Source organism: Heterodontus francisci, unplaced genomic scaffold (assembly GCF_036365525.1).
Source record: "Heterodontus francisci isolate sHetFra1 unplaced genomic scaffold, sHetFra1.hap1 HAP1_SCAFFOLD_1061, whole genome shotgun sequence".
Classification (NCBI taxonomy): domain Eukaryota; kingdom Metazoa; phylum Chordata; class Chondrichthyes; order Heterodontiformes; family Heterodontidae; genus Heterodontus; species Heterodontus francisci.
The window spans coordinates 18,604-34,870 of NW_027141214.1; the positions used below are offsets into that span (position 1 = coordinate 18,604).

The 16,267-nt window shown below is 56.2% G+C and overlaps 1 long non-coding RNA gene across 1 annotated transcript; it reads left to right on the forward strand.

The window, feature by feature from the left end:
• Nucleotides 1-3,992: 3,992 nt before the first annotated feature.
• LOC137362477 (uncharacterized) lies at nucleotides 3,993-6,546 on the forward strand. The gene is made up of 3 exons (XR_010972508.1): nucleotides 3,993-4,211; nucleotides 5,670-5,705; nucleotides 6,458-6,546. It is a non-coding gene; the product is annotated as an uncharacterized lncRNA (long non-coding RNA).
• The last annotated feature ends 9,721 nt before the right edge of the window (nucleotides 6,547-16,267 follow it).

The window sequence follows — 16,267 nt, forward strand, 5'->3', positions numbered from 1 at the left end:
CCTCAGAGCTGCAGCTTTCAAGCCCCGGCAACATTCTTGTAAATCTCCTCTGTACTCTCTCCAGAGCAATTATGTCCTTCCTGTAATGTGGTGACCAGAACTGTTACACAATGCTCCAGCTGTGGCCAAACCAGTGTTTTATACAGTTCCAGCATCACATCCCTGATTTTGTATTCTATACCTCGGACAATAAAGGAAAGCATTCCACATGCCTGCTTCACCAGTCTATCTACCTGTCCTGCCACCTTCAGGGACCTGTGGACATGGACCCCAAGGTCTCTCACTTCCTCTATCCCTCTCAATATCCTCCCCGTTTGTTGTGTATTCCCTCGCTTTATCTGCCCTCCCCAAATGCATGACCTCACACTTCTCCGGATTGAATTCCATTTGCCACTTTTTCGCCCACTCAACCAAACCATTGATATCTTTCTGCAGTCTACAGCTATCCTCTTCACGGTCAACTGCACGGCCAGTTTTTGTGCCATCAGCAAATTTCCCAATCATGCCTCCCAGATTTAAATACAAATCATTAATTACAGCAATATGTCCTCGATTTAACAAGGGGACGGGCAATATTACATTAGTTAGGAGTTACCAGACAAATTTAATTTGTAGCCTAACTAAATAGTGATCACAACAGGATCCAATTCGAGGTAACGTTTGAAAGTGAAAAGCACGAGTCAGCGACAAGAATTTTAGACTCGGGTAAGGCTGACTTTACCGGGTTGGGACACAGACTGTCCACGGTAAGCTGGGTAGATCTGTTCATGGGTCAAACGATTGAAGAACAGTGGAGAATATTTAAAGAGACATTTAACAAAGTACGGAGGGAGTATACACCACCCCACCCCCGAGAGGAAAAAGGAAGTCGGGGAGCACACAGTAGATGCCCGGACTATCGTCTTTCAGAGTTACGTTACGAGGGGTGATCTGATCGAAGCCTTCAAGATATGAACAGGAAAAGACAGGCTGGATAAAGATAAACTAATTCCACTGGTTGGAGATTCTAAAACTAGGGGGCATAGTCTAAAAATTGGGACCAGACCGTTCAGGAGAGACGCAAAGGCTGGGAGAGGTTTGGAACTCTCTCCCGCAAACAGCAGCTGAAGCTAGAACAGTTGTTATTTTCAAATCTGAGATAGATTTTTGTCAAGCAAAGATATTAAGGGATATGGGCCAAAGGTAGGTATATGGAGTTAGCCCGAGGATCAGCCATGATCTCATTGAATGGGGGAGGGGGGGGGGGACAGGCTCGAGGGGCTGAATGGCCCACTCCTGTTCCTATCTTCCGAGACCCACTGGAGTTCAGAAGAACGAGAGGCGATGGCATCGAAATGGATAAGATCCTGAGGGGACTTACCTGGGGTAGATGCTGAGGGGATGCTTCCCATCCAGGGGGGTTCTCGAACGAAGGGGAGGGCACAGTTTCAGAAATAAGGGGTCTCAGAGGGGAGTGAATCTTTGGAATTCTCTTCCCCGGAGAGCAGTGGAGGCTGGGTCATTCAACACATTCAAGGATGAGTTAGACACATCTTTGTTTGATCGATAAGGGGAGACAGGAAAGTGGAGTCAACAGCACAATCAGATCATGGTTTTACTGAATGGTGGTGCAGGGTTGAGGGGCCGAATGGCCACCTTCGGCACTGAATTCTGATGTTATTCTGCAGAGTAAAGCTCCCTCTGCACTGTCCCCCATCAAACACTCCCAGGACAGGTACAGTACGGGGGTTAGATACAGAGTAAAGCTCCCTCTACACTGTCCCCCATCAAACACTCCCAGGACAGGTACAGTACGGGGGTTAGATACAGAGTAAAGCTCCCTCTACACTGTCCCCATCAAACACTCCCAGGACAGGTACAGTACGGGGGTTAGATACAGAGTAAAGCTCCCTCTACACTGTCCCCATCAAACACTCCCAGGACAGGTACAGTACGGGGGTTAGATACAGAGTAAAGCTCCCTCTACACTGTCCCCATCAAACACTCCCAGGACAGGTACAGTACGGGGGTTAGATACAGAGTAAAGCTCCCTCTACACTGTCCCCATCAAACACTCCCAGGACAGGTACAGTACGGGGGTTAGATACAGAGTAAAGCTCCCTCTACACTGTCCACATCAAACACTCCCAGGACAGGTACAGTACGGGGGTTAGATACAGAGTAAAGCTCCCTCTACACTGTCCCCATCAAACACTCCCAGGACAGGTACAGTACGGGGGTTAGATACAGAGTAAAGCTCCCTCTACACTGTCCCCATCAAACACTCCCAGGACAGGTACAGTACGGGGGTTAGATACAGAGTAAAGCTCCCTCTACACTGTCCCCCATCAAACACTCCCAGGACAGGTACAGTACGGGGGTTAGATACAGAGTAAAGCTCCCTCTACACTGTCCCCCATCAAACACTCCCAGGACAGGTACAGTACGGGGGTTAGATACAGAGTAAAGCTCCCTCTACACTGTCCCCATCAAACACTCCCAGGACAGGTACAGTACGGGGGTTAGATACAGAGTAAAGCTCCCTCTCCACTGTTCCCCATCAAACACTCCCAGGACAGGTACAGTACGGGGGTTAGATACAGAGTAAAGCTCCCTCTCCACTGTTCCCCCAGCACAGTTATGAACATTTGGGACGTGCTCTCTGTCCACCCTGCACGCTTTCCACTGCTGATTTTACAGTTCTGTAGCTGCTTGCCTGAAAAACCTTCCATTGGATAAACCTCTGTGCTTTTCCCATTCGGTTTGAGAGGTCACGTTGCAGCTGATAGAAACATGTCTCACAAGCTGCATTGTGGTCTGGGTGCCCAGGGCTGCGATGTCAGAATGGGTGTCTTACATCACAGAGCAGGTCCCCACACACAGGAAACCTACTGTCCCAACTCTCCCCACCCCCCCCACTGCGAGGGACAGACACCAATAGAGGGATAGAGGGAGTGAGAGGGGCAGAGACGGAGGGACAGAGAGAGAGAGAGAGGGAGACATAGGGAGATTAAGAGAACCAGAGATAGAGAGACAAAGAGAGGGAGGAGAGGGAAAGGGAAAGGGAAAGGGAGAGAAACAGAGAGATGGTAGCATTCATACAGAGACGGACGGGCGCCGACTCTCCCCCGGGGTACGGGTCCCCCCCCCCCCACGGGCGCCGACTCTCCCCGGGGTACGGGTACCCCCCCCACGGGCGCCGACTCTCCCCCGGGGTACGGGTCCCCCACGGGCGCCGACTCTCCCCCGGGGTACAGGTGTCCCCCCCCAGCGGGCGCCGACTCTCCCCCGGGGTACAGGTCCCCCCCCCCCCACGGGCGCCGACTCTCCCCCGGGGTACGGGTCCCCCCCCCCCCTCCCCGCGGGCGCCGACTCTCCCCGGTGCCCCATGGTTGGAGTACAGGTTCCCCTATGTAAACATGTCACGCTGCAATAACGCCTTCCTGGCACTGGAGGCGCTGTCGCGTGACATGTTTACATAGTGGGGGCTGGCTGTCAGGTTTGGCGAGAGGCGATTGGACGCTGTGGGCTGTTCACATGGTGACCGGTGAGATTCTGCTCGCACCTGCATGATCTTCAGGAGCCGCTTTGCCATCTGGCGCCCAGTGCCGGCGCTGTGCGGGGAGGCCACTCGACATTGGCTGCAGGGTCCATCTTGCCTGCGGCCATCGTTATTGTTGTTCATTGTGACCGGTTGCTGGCGGCCATCATTGATCCTGGCAAAGTCACCAGCCAATTCCTCATATTGTTTTTAAATGGGGGAGGAGCATCGCCTTGTCATCGAGTCTAATCGATTTCTATCCGAAAATAACGCCTCCGTCCACCCACAAAGGCGTTGCCAAGGGCCACAATCGCGATGCGATTAGAAAGAGGTCAGGGGGCATTGGGCGCCAGCCATGCTTGATACTGGCGAGGGTGGTGGCGGCGGCCATCTTTGATACTGGCGGATGAATGTCCATTCCTGCTGTGTGGTTCCCTGTTAGTGTTTGCAGGAGGATCATTGAGATATTGAGGGAGAGGAGGAGGAGGAGGAGGGGGGGGGACCTTTAGAGGCGGAGGGGCCCAGTTTAATGGCCAAACTATTTTTTTAAAGGTGTTTTTATTTTTGATTTGGAACTATTGTGGTGGGAATAGGGGGGGGGGGGGGGCAACCAGGAAGTGAAGAGGCTGCATGGAGTCAGATGTCATAATGGAGGCTCCCAGCAGGGGGGGCTCCCCCTCAGAGACCTCAGGTGAGGGTGTGACCCCACCCCTTCCCCCACCCCACCCCCTCCAACCCCCACCCCCAGACAGAGGGGGTAGAACCCAAAAGTTAGCCTCAGGACCATTGGGTGACGGGGGGAGCGGTGAGATTGTTACACTGGGACTCGGGACCATTGGGTGACGGCGGGAGCGGTGAGAGTGTTACACTGGGACTCAGGACCATTGGGTGACGGGGGGAGCGGTGAGAGTGTTACACTGGGACTCAGGACCATTGGGTGACGGGGGGAGCGGTGAGAGTGTTACACTGGGACTCGGGACCATTGGGTAACGGGGGGAGCGGTGAGAGTGTTACACTGGGACTCGGGACCATTGGGTGACGGGGGGAGCGGTGAGAGTGTTACACTGGGACTCGGGACCATTGGGTGACGGGGGGGGAGCGGTGAGAGTGTTACACTGGGACTCGGGACCATTGGGTGACGGGGGGAGCGGTGAGAGTGTTACACTGGGACTCAGGACCATTGGGTGACGGGGGGAGCGGTGAGAGTGTTACACTGGGACTCGGGACCATTGGGTGACGGGGGGAGCGGTGAGAGTGTTACACTGGGGGGAGCGGTGAGAGTGTTACACTGGGACTCGGGACCATTGGGTGACGGGGGGAGCGGTGAGAGTGTTACACTGGGACTCGGGACCATTGGGTGACGGGGGGAGCGGTGAGAGTGTTACACTGGGACTCAGGATCATTGGGTGACGGGGAGGGGGTGGGGAGAAAGGGGGAAAGATTTGCATCTCTATAGCGCCTTTTACAACCTCTGGACGAAATCTGCGCACAGCAAGATCCCACACTGTGTGATAATGACCCACATCATCTGTTTTCGTGATGTTTGGTGAAGGGATAAATATTGGTCCCGAGACACCGGAGAAAACTCCCTCCACACTGCACCCCCTACTCTTCTTCCATTCGTGGCCGTGGGATCCAACAGTGCGGAGCTCCCTCAGTACTGACCCTCCGACAGTGCGGCGCTCCCTCAGTACTGACCCTCCGACAGTGCGGCGCTCCCTCAGTACTGACCCTCCGACAGTGCGGCACTCGCTCAGTACTGACCCACCGACAGTGCGGCACTTGCTCAGTCCTGACCCTCTGACAGTGTGACACTCCCTCAGTACTGACCCTCCGACAGTGCGGCACTCCCTCAGTCCTGACCCTCTAACAGTGTGACACTCCCTCAGTACTGACCCTCTGACAGTGCGACACTCCCTCAGTCCTGACCCTCCGACAGTGTGACACTCCCTCAGTACTGACCCTCCGACAGTGTGACACTCCCTCAGTACTGACCCTCCGACAGTGTGACACTCCCTCAGTACTGACCCTATAACAGTGTGACACTCCCTCAGTACTGACCCTCTGACAGTGCGACACTCCCTCAGTCCTGACCCTCCGACAGTGCTGCATTCCCTTGATCTCACTCGCTCTCTCTCTCTCTCTCTAGACGAAGACAACGTGCCTTTGTTGACAAAGGTCCCGGGTAAGAAACTCTGAGTTAAAACTCACTCATTTGTCAGATGTTGCCTGTGCTTGCTCTTTGAAAGATCCATCAACTCCCCCTCACAACTCCTCCTCCTCCCTCTTCCCCCCTCCCCCCCCCCCCCCCTGTACCCCTGTAAATTTTTCCCCCTTTCCAGTATTTCTCCGATTTCCCCCTTTTGAAAGTCACTATTGAATCTCCTTCCTTTTAGGCATCTCGTTCCAGATCACAACAACTCACTCCGTTAAAACAATGTTTCCTCGCGTCACCTCTGGTTCCTTCACCCATCGCTGTGTCCCCCCCACCCGGTTACCGACCCTCCCACCAACTGGGGACCCTCCCACCCAGTTACCGACCCTCCCACCACTGGGAACAATTTCTCATTATTTACTCCGCCGGAACCCCTTCCTGATTTTAAACGCCCCAATTAAATCTCCTCTTAACCTTCTCCGCTCTAAGGTGATCAATCCCAGCCTCTCCCAGTCTTCTCCCCGTTAACCGAATTCCCTCATTCCCTGGGATCATTCCAGTAAATCTCCTCCGCACCCTCTCCGAGACATCGACATCCTTCCTAAAGCCTGGATCAGGGAAGTGGTTTGGAGGTAGAGGGTTCAGCTTAAGAGTCACGTGCTAATATCTCTCCCCCAACGGCCCACTCTCTCTCCTCCATCTCTCTTGTTCTCCACCCTCCCTTCCTCCCACTCCCTCTGACACCGACTGCATTTTGATCAGAAATTTCTTTTTTTCTTTAGCAGATCGAAGAAAAAGTTGCAGCAACATCACTGGATTCTGGTAAAGATGGATGAGGGGAGTGTTTGATTTGGACAGTGTGGAGGGAGCTTTACTCTGTATCTAACCCCCGTACTGTACCTGTCCTGGGAGTGTTTGATGGGGGACAGTGTAGAGGGAACTTTACTCTGTATCTAACCCCCGTACTGTACCTGTCCTGGGAGTGTTTGATGGGGGACAGTGTAGAGGGAGCTTTACTCTGTATCTAACCCCCGTACTGTACCTGTCCTGGGAGTGTTTGATGGGGAACAGTGTAGAGGGAGCTTTACTCTGTATCTAACCCCCGTACTGTACCTGTCCTGGGAGTGTTTGATGGGGACAGTGTAGAGGGAGCTTTACTCTGTATCTAACCCCCGTACTGTACCTGTCCTGGGGAGTGTTTGATGTGGACAGTGTAGAGGGAGCTTTACTCTGTATCTAACCCCCGTACTGTACCTGTCCTGGGGAGTGTTTGATGGGGGACAGTGTAGAGGGAGCTTTACTCTGTATCTAACCCCCGTACTGTACCTGTCCTGGGGAGTGTTTGATGGGGGACAGTGTAGAGGGAGCTTTACTCTGTATCTAACCCCCGTACTGTACCTGTCCTGGGAGTGTTTGATGGGGGACAGTGTAGAGGGAGCTTTACTCTGTATCTAACCCCCGTACTGTACCTGTCCTGGGAGTGTTTGATGGGGAACAGTGTAGAGGGAGCTTTACTCTGTATCTAACCCCGTACTGTACCTGTCCTGGGAGTGTTTGATGGGGGACAGTGTAGAGGGAGCTTTACTCTGTATCTAACCCCCGTACTGTACCTGTCCTGGGGAGTGTTTGATTTGGACAGTGCAGAGGGAGCTTTACTCTGTATCTAACCCCCGTACTGTACCTGTCCTGGGAGTGTTTGATTTGGACAGTGCAGAGGGAGCTTTACTCTGTATCTAACCCCCGTACTGTACCTGTCCTGGGAGTGTTTGATGGGGACAGTGCAGAGGGAGCTTTACTCTGTATCTAACCCCCGTACTGTACCTGTCCTGGGAGTGTTTGATGGGGACAGTGTAGAGGGAGCTTTACTCTATATCTAACCCCCGTACTGTACCTATCCTGGGAGTGTTTGATGGGGGACAGTGTAGAGGGAGATTTACTCTGTATCTAACCCCCGTACTGTACCTGTCCTGGGAGTGTTTGATGGGGACAGTGTAGAGGGAGCTTTACTCTATATCTAACCCCCGTACTGTACCTATCCTGGGAGTGTTTGATGGGGGACAGTGTAGAGGGAGCTTTACTCTGTATCTAACCCGCGTACTGTACCTGTCCTGGGAGTGTTTGATGGGGACAGTGTAGAGGGAGCTTTACTCTGTATCTAACCCCGTACTGTACCTGTCCTGGGAGTGTTTGATGGGGAACAGTGTAGAGGGAGCTTTACTCTGTATCTAACCCCGTTTTTTTTTTTTTTTTTTTTTTTTTTTTTTTTTTTTTTTTTTTAAGGTGACCTTTATACCCCAGGCCCCTTTTATATTTTCCACATCGAGGGGGCCTTTATCCCTCAGGCCCCCTTTATGTACATATTTACAGTTTTAAAATAACTTTATTAAAACAGATAAATAAACAAAAAACTCAAATTAAAATGCCATTCTCGGCGTCGACGATGCACTCCAGTCCCTGCGGTGCCCACCGGTCGCGGAAGGCCTCAAGCGTACCGGCGGACACCGCATGCTCCTTTTCCAGGGACACCCGGGCGCGAACGTAACCGCGGAAGAGGGGCAGGCAATCAGGGAGGACGGAACCCCCGACGGCCCGCAACCTGGACCTGTGAATTGCCACCTTGGCCAGGCCCAGGAGCAGACCGACGAGGAGATCCTCCTCCCGGCCCAAGCCCCTCCGCACCGGGTGCCCAAAGATCAGGAGCGTGGGACTGAAGTGCAGCCAGAATTTGAGGAGCAGCCCCTTCAGATACTCAAATAGGGGCTGCAACCTCGCACACTCCGTATAAATGTGGAACACGGACTCGTCCAGGCCGCAGAAAGTACAGGTGGCCTGGGAGTCCGTGAACCTACTTAAAAGCCTATTGCACGGGACTGCTCTGTGCAGCACCCTCCACCCCAGGTCCCCGATGTAAAGGGGGAAGACTCCCGCGTAGAGAGACCTCCATCGGGGTTTCCCCTCGCCGCCAGATGGCAACGCGGACCGCCAGGGCGTGTCCGGCCGGCTGACGAGGGCGAGGAAGTGGAAAGTGTGCAGGAGCAGCCCGTACAGGAAACCCCTCCGCGCCGATTGGAATGGCACGGAGGGCATTCCCGAGAGGCGGCTCGGGTTGTGCGGGACCGGCTCCCGAGGAGGGTTTCGGGGCCTGGGTCCGATGAGCAGTTCCGGCCCAGCGGGGGTCAGCTCGGCCGGGATCGCTCCGCACTCCCGAGCCCCCTCGCCACCCACAGTGAGGGGCGTCCCGGGGGTTTCGGCTACTCCTCCGCCCGCCGGACCGTCCCCGGAGTCGGCCGCCCGGACAGCCGAGGCGCTCTCCTCCGCCGGCGGGGGAGCGCCCTGACTGGAGGCGACCATGTTCCAGACTCGGAAAAGATCCCGGTAAAAGACAGGCAACTCCCTCAGAGAGGCGCGGCTAACGGACTCCACCGGGAGCTGCGTGTCGTCTTGAAGGCAGTGACACTGGCGGAAAAAATACGTCGCCAGCGCACACCATCTGGGAGGACGCTCGACGTACAGGTATCTCTGCAGGGTCCGAAGGCGGAGAGTCGCAGCCTGGGTGCGGACGCACACCAGCGACTGACCGCCCTCCTCGATCGGGAGACTCAGGACCGCGGCAGAGACCCAGTGTTTCCTCTTGCCCCAGAAGAAATCGACGAGTTTCTTCTGGATCTTGGTGGCAAATACAGGGGGCGGGGCCAAAGTGACCAACCGGTACCACAGCATGGAGGCCACCAGTTGGTTTATGACCAACGCTCGGCCCCTGTAGGAAAGCACTCGGAGCAGTCCTGTCCAGCGCCCCAGCCGAGCGGTGACTTTCGCCTCCAACTCCTGCCAGTTTGCCGGCCAGGCTTCCTCAGCGGGGCTAAGGTGGACTCCCAGATAGAGGAGGTGCGTGGTGCTCCACGCAAAAGGTGTCATCTCCTCCGGCAGGGAATCCACCCGCCACTGACCAACCAGGAGTCCGGAACATTTCTCCCAATTGATCCTCGCGGAGGACGCGGCAGAAAAGGTCTGCTGGCAGTCGCGCATCCTCCGCGAGTCAACGGGATCTGTGATTGCGAGGAGCACGTCGTCGGCGTAAGCCGAGAGGACGACCCGCATGGCCGGCTCGCGCAGAGCCAATCCCGTCAACCTCCTGCGAAGCAGGCACAGGAAGGGCTCCACGCAGATGGTATACAATTGGCCGGACATGGGGCACCCCTGACGCACTCCTCTCCCAAATCGAAGGGGCGCCGTCAAGGACCCGTTAACTTTGACTAGACACTCTGCGGCGGCGTATAAAAGTCGGACCCGGGCCACAAAATGCGGCCCAAGTCCGAAAGCGCGCAGAGTCCCGAAAAGGTAATCGTGATCCACCCTGTCGAACGCCTTCTCCTGATCGAGGGAGAGAAAGGCGACCGACTGACCAGTCCTCTGGGAAAGATGGATCAGGTCCCGGACCAGGTGGATGTTGTCCTGGATGGACCGGCCCGGGACCGTGTAGGACTGGTCGGGGTGGATCATGTGGGCCAGCACGGAGCCCAGGCGGGTAGACATAGCCCGGGCAAAGATCTTATAATCCGTGCTGAGGAGGGAGACCGGACGCCAGTTTTTAAGCAGGCGGAGATCGCCCCTCTTCGGCAGCAGGACGATGACCGCCCTGCGCCACGAGAGGGGCATCTCCCCGGTCGCCAGGCTTTCCCCCAGGACCCGCGCGTAATCGTCCCCCAGGACGTCCCAGAACGCCCTGAGGAACTCCACGGTCAACCCATCCAGCCCTGGGGATTTGCCCCTCGAGAGCTGGTGGAGGGCGCCAGTCAGCTCCGCCAACGTGAGCGGAGCCTCCAATCCTTCGGCGCCCTCCGGGCTGACCTGCGGCAGGTCCTCCCACAAAACTCTGCGCGCATCCTCGCTGGACGGATCCGGAGAGAACAACGCACTGTAATACGTCCGGACCAGGAGGCCCATTCCCTCCGGATCCGTGATGGAGGATCCGTCGTCGGCCAGCAGCTCGACAAGCTGCTTACGGACCCCCCGCCATTTTTCCAGCGAGTAGAAGAAGGGTGAGGCGCGGTCCAAATCTTCCAGGATCTGGATCCGCGACCTCACGTACGCGCCTCGGGACCCTATGAGCTGCAGGTTCCTCAGCGCGCCCTTCTTCTCTTTGTACGCCTGCCACAGGGCCGGGTCCGCGACGGCATGACCGAGGCGGGATTCCAAGTCGAGCACCTCCCTCTCAAGGCGCCCGACCTCGGCTTCCCGCCTCTTGGTCGACCCCTTCGCGTACTCCTGACAGAAGACGCGGATGTGAGTCTTGCCCACATCCCACCATAGCCTCAAGGAGGGGAAGCCCCCCTGCTTCCTTCTCCAGTCGGCCCAGAATCGACAGAACGAGTCCCGAAATCGCACGTCCTCCAGCAGCCGGTTGTTAAAGTGCCAGTACGCGGACCCCGCCCGCGTGCGAAGCGGAGTGAACTCCGCCCACACCAGGCGGTGGTCCGAGCACGGCACCAGCCGCATGGAGGCCGCCGAAACGCGGGAGATGTACGCCTGCGAAATGTAGAGGCGGTCGATTCGCGACCCCCCTCCTCCAGACCTCCACGTGAAGGCGCTGGAGTCGGGATGGAGATTCCGCCAGACGTCCACCAAGTTAAGGGAGCTGATCAGTCCCCTCAACTTCTCCACCGACGCTTGGCCGCGCTGGGGACCGGAGCGATCCCCCACCTCGAGGGTGCAGTTAAAATCCCCCCCGAGGATGATGCACTCGCCGCTGTCGATGGAGCTCAAGAGAGCGGACACTTCTTCAAAGAAGCGCGCTTGCAAAGCGCCGGGCCTGGGCGCGTACACGTTCACAAAGTGGAGCGGCACGCTACCCAGGCGAACGGCGAGGTGGAGCAAGCGGCCCGGCACTAGCTCCTTGACCCCCAAGATCTCCGGCTGAAAAGTCGGGGCCAACAAGATAGCCACCCCACTAGAAATAGGGGTGAGGTGACTCATGTAGACCCCACCCTGCCACTCCAGGAGCCAGGTGGCTTCGTCTCCCGGAACGGTGTGGGTTTCCTGCAGAAAGCTCACCGCGTATCTCCCTTCCCTAAGGACTGAGAGATTGTGAAATCTGCGGTGAGCCCCTCTGCTGCCGTTGATGTTGAGGCTGGCTATGGTTATCTTCATGTCAAAGGTACGTAAAACCCGTCACCAACAGCTCACTGTGAGGAGGGAGTGGAAGTGCACCTGGCCCTCCACTCCCCCAGCAACCCATTGAGGAACACATTAAAACGGCGCCTCTCAACCAGTTTCACGTCCGCCGCGCTTGCCCGCTATCTTAAGGGCGGCACGGACGGACTGGATGATCAGCGCCAGATTCGACCAACGGTCGAGGGCCAGCTGAACTTTATTGCGGCAACCTCTGCAAGCCGCGAGGAAATCCCGGAGTTCTGCCGTGGGGATGAGAGGAGATTCGGTGGGAGGCACGAGGGACTCCACCACCTCACTGGCGATGGAATCAAGATCATCCTCCGTGCCCCGCACCGAATCCCCATCCTCCTCCGGGTCGTCACCGCCAGCGGCCGACACATCCACCACACACTGTGGGGCGGACGTCCCGGCCGCGCCAGCTGGTCCCGCCTCCGTCACGATCCCACCCCCAGGATCGATGGCGGAGGAGTCCTCTCTGGGTTCTATTGTGAAACTGGAGCCTGTAGGCACCAGCGGTTCAGGACCCCCCTCCACCTCCATCCCCAGGCCAATGAGTGGTCCAGGGGAGACAGAAGTTCCGGACTCCGGGAAACCAGCCGGAGCCGAGACTGGAGGCGGCGAGAGGAGGCCATCTCCCGCTCCGCCAGCACCCACAGGCCCAGCAGATGGGGCAGCATTCTCAGTTATAACTGGGTCGGGTGTCTCCTGGTTGGTGGTGGACTCCGGCTGGGAGGCCCGACCCTCTGGGGCCTCGCCCTCCCCTTCATTCAGGACACCCGACCCAGTAGCAGTGGCGGAATGGGCGGTTTCCCCAGGCTCCCCCACCACAAGCAGGGCCCCACTTACTCCTTCAGGAGGGGCCTCACGTACCGGGGCCATCCCCTCCCCTCCATCCTGAGGAATAGGGAGCACCTGCCCGGACTTTGCAGCCTTGGTGGTGGCGGTAGGGGGCACCTGAGGACCAGAAACAGGAGGCAGCTCCCCTCCAACAGATGGGCCCTGCACCTCAGGGCCCTGTGTTATTTCTGTGGAGGGGTGCCTTCTCCTCTTTTTCGCACTTGGGCGCGGAGACTCAGAGACCTCCATGTCATCAGAGGCCTCCGCCTCCGCACCCTTTTTTCCTTTTTTAGTCACCCTGGGCCTGAGCCCAGCCCTGGGACAGGTGGATTCCATGGGAATGGGCTTTGGGCTGAGCTCAGGCTCGGGTTGAGTCAAAGTGTCCAGGGGACGCGCCTCACGATGTTTCTTTTTTCCCCGCGTCTTCCTTCCGCTCGGACGGACGCTCCCCTCCCCGCCAGAGGCTGTGAAAACCACAGCCTCCGGAACCGACTGAGCGGTGTCTGTTGGATGTGCGGGGGGAGTGGGAGGAGGTGCTGTGGAACCACTCTGGGCCGCCGAGGTGGAGCTGGCGGCCGGGAGGTTGGGGCAGTTCTTCCGAACATGCCCCACCCCCTTGCAGACGTGGCACCGCGCCCCGTCCGAGGTCCAAAAGACGCGGTAGGCCGTCCCCTGGAACTCCACATTAAATTGGCCCTCCGTGTCCTCCTCCCGCGCCAGCTGCATAAATAACTGGCGGCGGAAGGAGTAGACATGTTGGAGGCTGTGCTCCCGAAGACCAAGCCGGACTGGGGTGATCCCCGACCTCACCTCCCCCAGATGGTGTAGGTGGGGGAGGAGGAGCTCACTGGGAATGAAGGGTGGGACGTTGGACAACATTATCCGATGCGCAGTGGCCCCCAGAGGGTCCACTGGCAGGAAGGTCCCCCCCACAGTGAGCCCTTTACTCAGGGCCAGGGACACCGCCCGCTCGGTCTTCAAAAAGAACACAGCCTTCCCATACATTTTTGAGGCCGCAACAATGGCCGAGGGGCCGACAACCACGGCCATTGCCTTAACGCAGGCCTCAATAGACATGTTGGGGTGGGGATAGCTCTTCACCCCATGGCTGCATGTCAATAATTTAAAGGGTGACGGGGCCACGTGGGCAGCCACAGAAGCTGCAGCTGCGTAGGTAGTAGAGGGCCCCGCCACCGGTGATGAAGGGCTTGCCATGGGTCCAAGAGCTAAACCCACCCCAAATTGTGGACTTGCACACTAAATAACAGATTCACAGAAAAATTTGAAAAGACAAACAACAAACAACAGGTTAGTGGAGAGGCTGAGGTAAGAGAGGAGAGGCAAAGGCAGGCTGGAAGGGATGACTTGCTTTCTGGAGGTGGTGCTCACAGTACACTTAAAACAAACAGTCTTTGAAGTTGGTCTTCCGGTCTTCTGGTTGGGGAGTCGTCTTCACCTGGGTCAGCTGAAGCTGCCCAGGCACTATCTATCCCCTTCCGTCTGTTTAGCTGGGCAGCTTCAGCTGACCCAGGTTTGGCAATTGGGGTGGGGAGGGAGCTTCCCTGTGTGCTTTTGCAGCAGCACAGACTCCTGTTGAATTGGCAGCCCCACCCCTTGTTGTTCCAGCCACTTGTTCCTCCCCCAACAGTCCAAAGTAAATTACTGGTGTTCAGCACCCACCTCCAGACAAAGCCTTGTTTCCACAAAATGTCCCTTTCTTCTCTTTAATGGAGACTGTTGTTGGAGTTTTCCTCTGCTTGTTGGTAGCTGCTCTCCCTTGCACAGTGCAGCTCCTCTCTCCACCTCTGCAACCTCCAACTGCCACCAGCACTCTCAGCTGAGGCTCGTTGCTGCAATCAGCAGTCAATGCTCCAATTAGCCAGCAGCCAACCCCGTACTGTACCTGTCCTGGGAGTGTTTGATGGGGACAGTGTAGAGGGAGCTTTACTCTGTATCTAACCCCCGTACTGTACCTGTCCTGGGAGTGTTTGATGGGGGACAGTGTAGAGGGAGCTTTACTCTGTATCTAACCCCCGTACTGTACCTGTCCTGGGAGTGTTGATGGGGACAGTGTAGAGGGAGCTTTACTCTGTATCTAACCCCGTCTGAACCCCCGTACTGTACCTGTCCTGGGAGTGTTTGATGGGGGACAGTGTAGAGGGAGCTTTACTCTGTATCTAACCCCCGTACTGTACCTGTCCTGGGAGTGTTTGATGGGGGACAGTGTAGAGGGAGCTTTACTCTGTATCTAACCCCCGTACTGTACCTGTCCTGGGAGTGTTTGATGGGGACAGTGTAGAGGGAGATTTACTCTGTATCTAACCCCCGTACTGTACCTGTCCTGGGAGTGTTTGATGGGGACAGTGTAAAGGGAGCTTTACTCTGTATCTAACCCCCGTACTGTACCTGTCCTGGGAGTGTTTGATGGGGGACAGTGTAGAGGGAGCTTTACTCTGTATCTAACCCCCGTACTGTACCTGTTCTGGGGAGTGTTTGATGGGGGACAGTGTAGAGGGAGCTTTACTCTGTATCTAACCCCGTACTGTACTGTCCTGGGAGTGTTTGATGGGGGACAGTGTAGAGGGATCTTTACTCTGTATCTAACCCCCGTACTGTACCTGTCCTGGAGTGTTTGATGTGGACAGTGTAGAGGGAGCTTTACTCTGTATCTAACCCCGTACTGTACCTGTCCTGGGAGTGTTTGATGGGGGACAGTGTAGAGGGATCTTTACTCTGTATCTAACCCCCGTACTGTACCTGTCCTGGGAGTGTTTGATGGGGGACAGTGTAGATGGAGCTTTACTCTGTATCTAACCCCCGTACTGTACCTGTCCTGGGGAGTGTTTGATGGGGGACAGTGTAGAGGGAGCTTTACTCTGTATCTAACCCCCGTACTGTACCTGTCCTGGGGAGTGTTTGATGGGGGACAGTGTAGAGGGAGCTTTACTCTGTATCTAACCCCCGTACTGTACCTGTCCTGGGGAGTGTTTGATGGGGGACAGTGTAGAGGGAGCTTTACTCTGTATCTAACCCCCGTACTGTACCTGTCCTGGGAGTGTTTGATGGGGGACAGTGTAGAGGGAGCTTTACTCTGTATCTAACCCCCGTACTGTACCTGTCTGGGAGTGTTTGATGGGGACAGTGTAGAGGGAGCTTTACTCTGTATCTAACCCCCGTACTGTACCTGTCCTGGGAGTGTTGATTTGGACAGTGCAGAGGGAGCTTTACTCTGTATCTAACCCCCGTACTGTACCTGTCCTGGGGAGTGTTTGATTTGGACAGTGCAGAGGGAGCTTTACTCTGTATCTAACCCCGTACTGTACCTGTCCTGGGAGTGTTTGATTTGGACAGTGCAGAGGGAGCTTTACTCTGTATCTAACCCCCGTACTGTACCTGTCCTGGGAGTGTTTGATGGGGACAGTGCAGAGGGAGCTTTACTCTGTATCTAACCCCGTACTGTACCTGTCCTGGGAGTGTTTGATGGGGACAGTGTAGAGGGAGCTTTACTCTATATCTAACCCCCGTACTGTACCTGTCCTGGGAGTGTTTGATGGGGACAGTGTAGAGGAGCTTTACTCTGTATA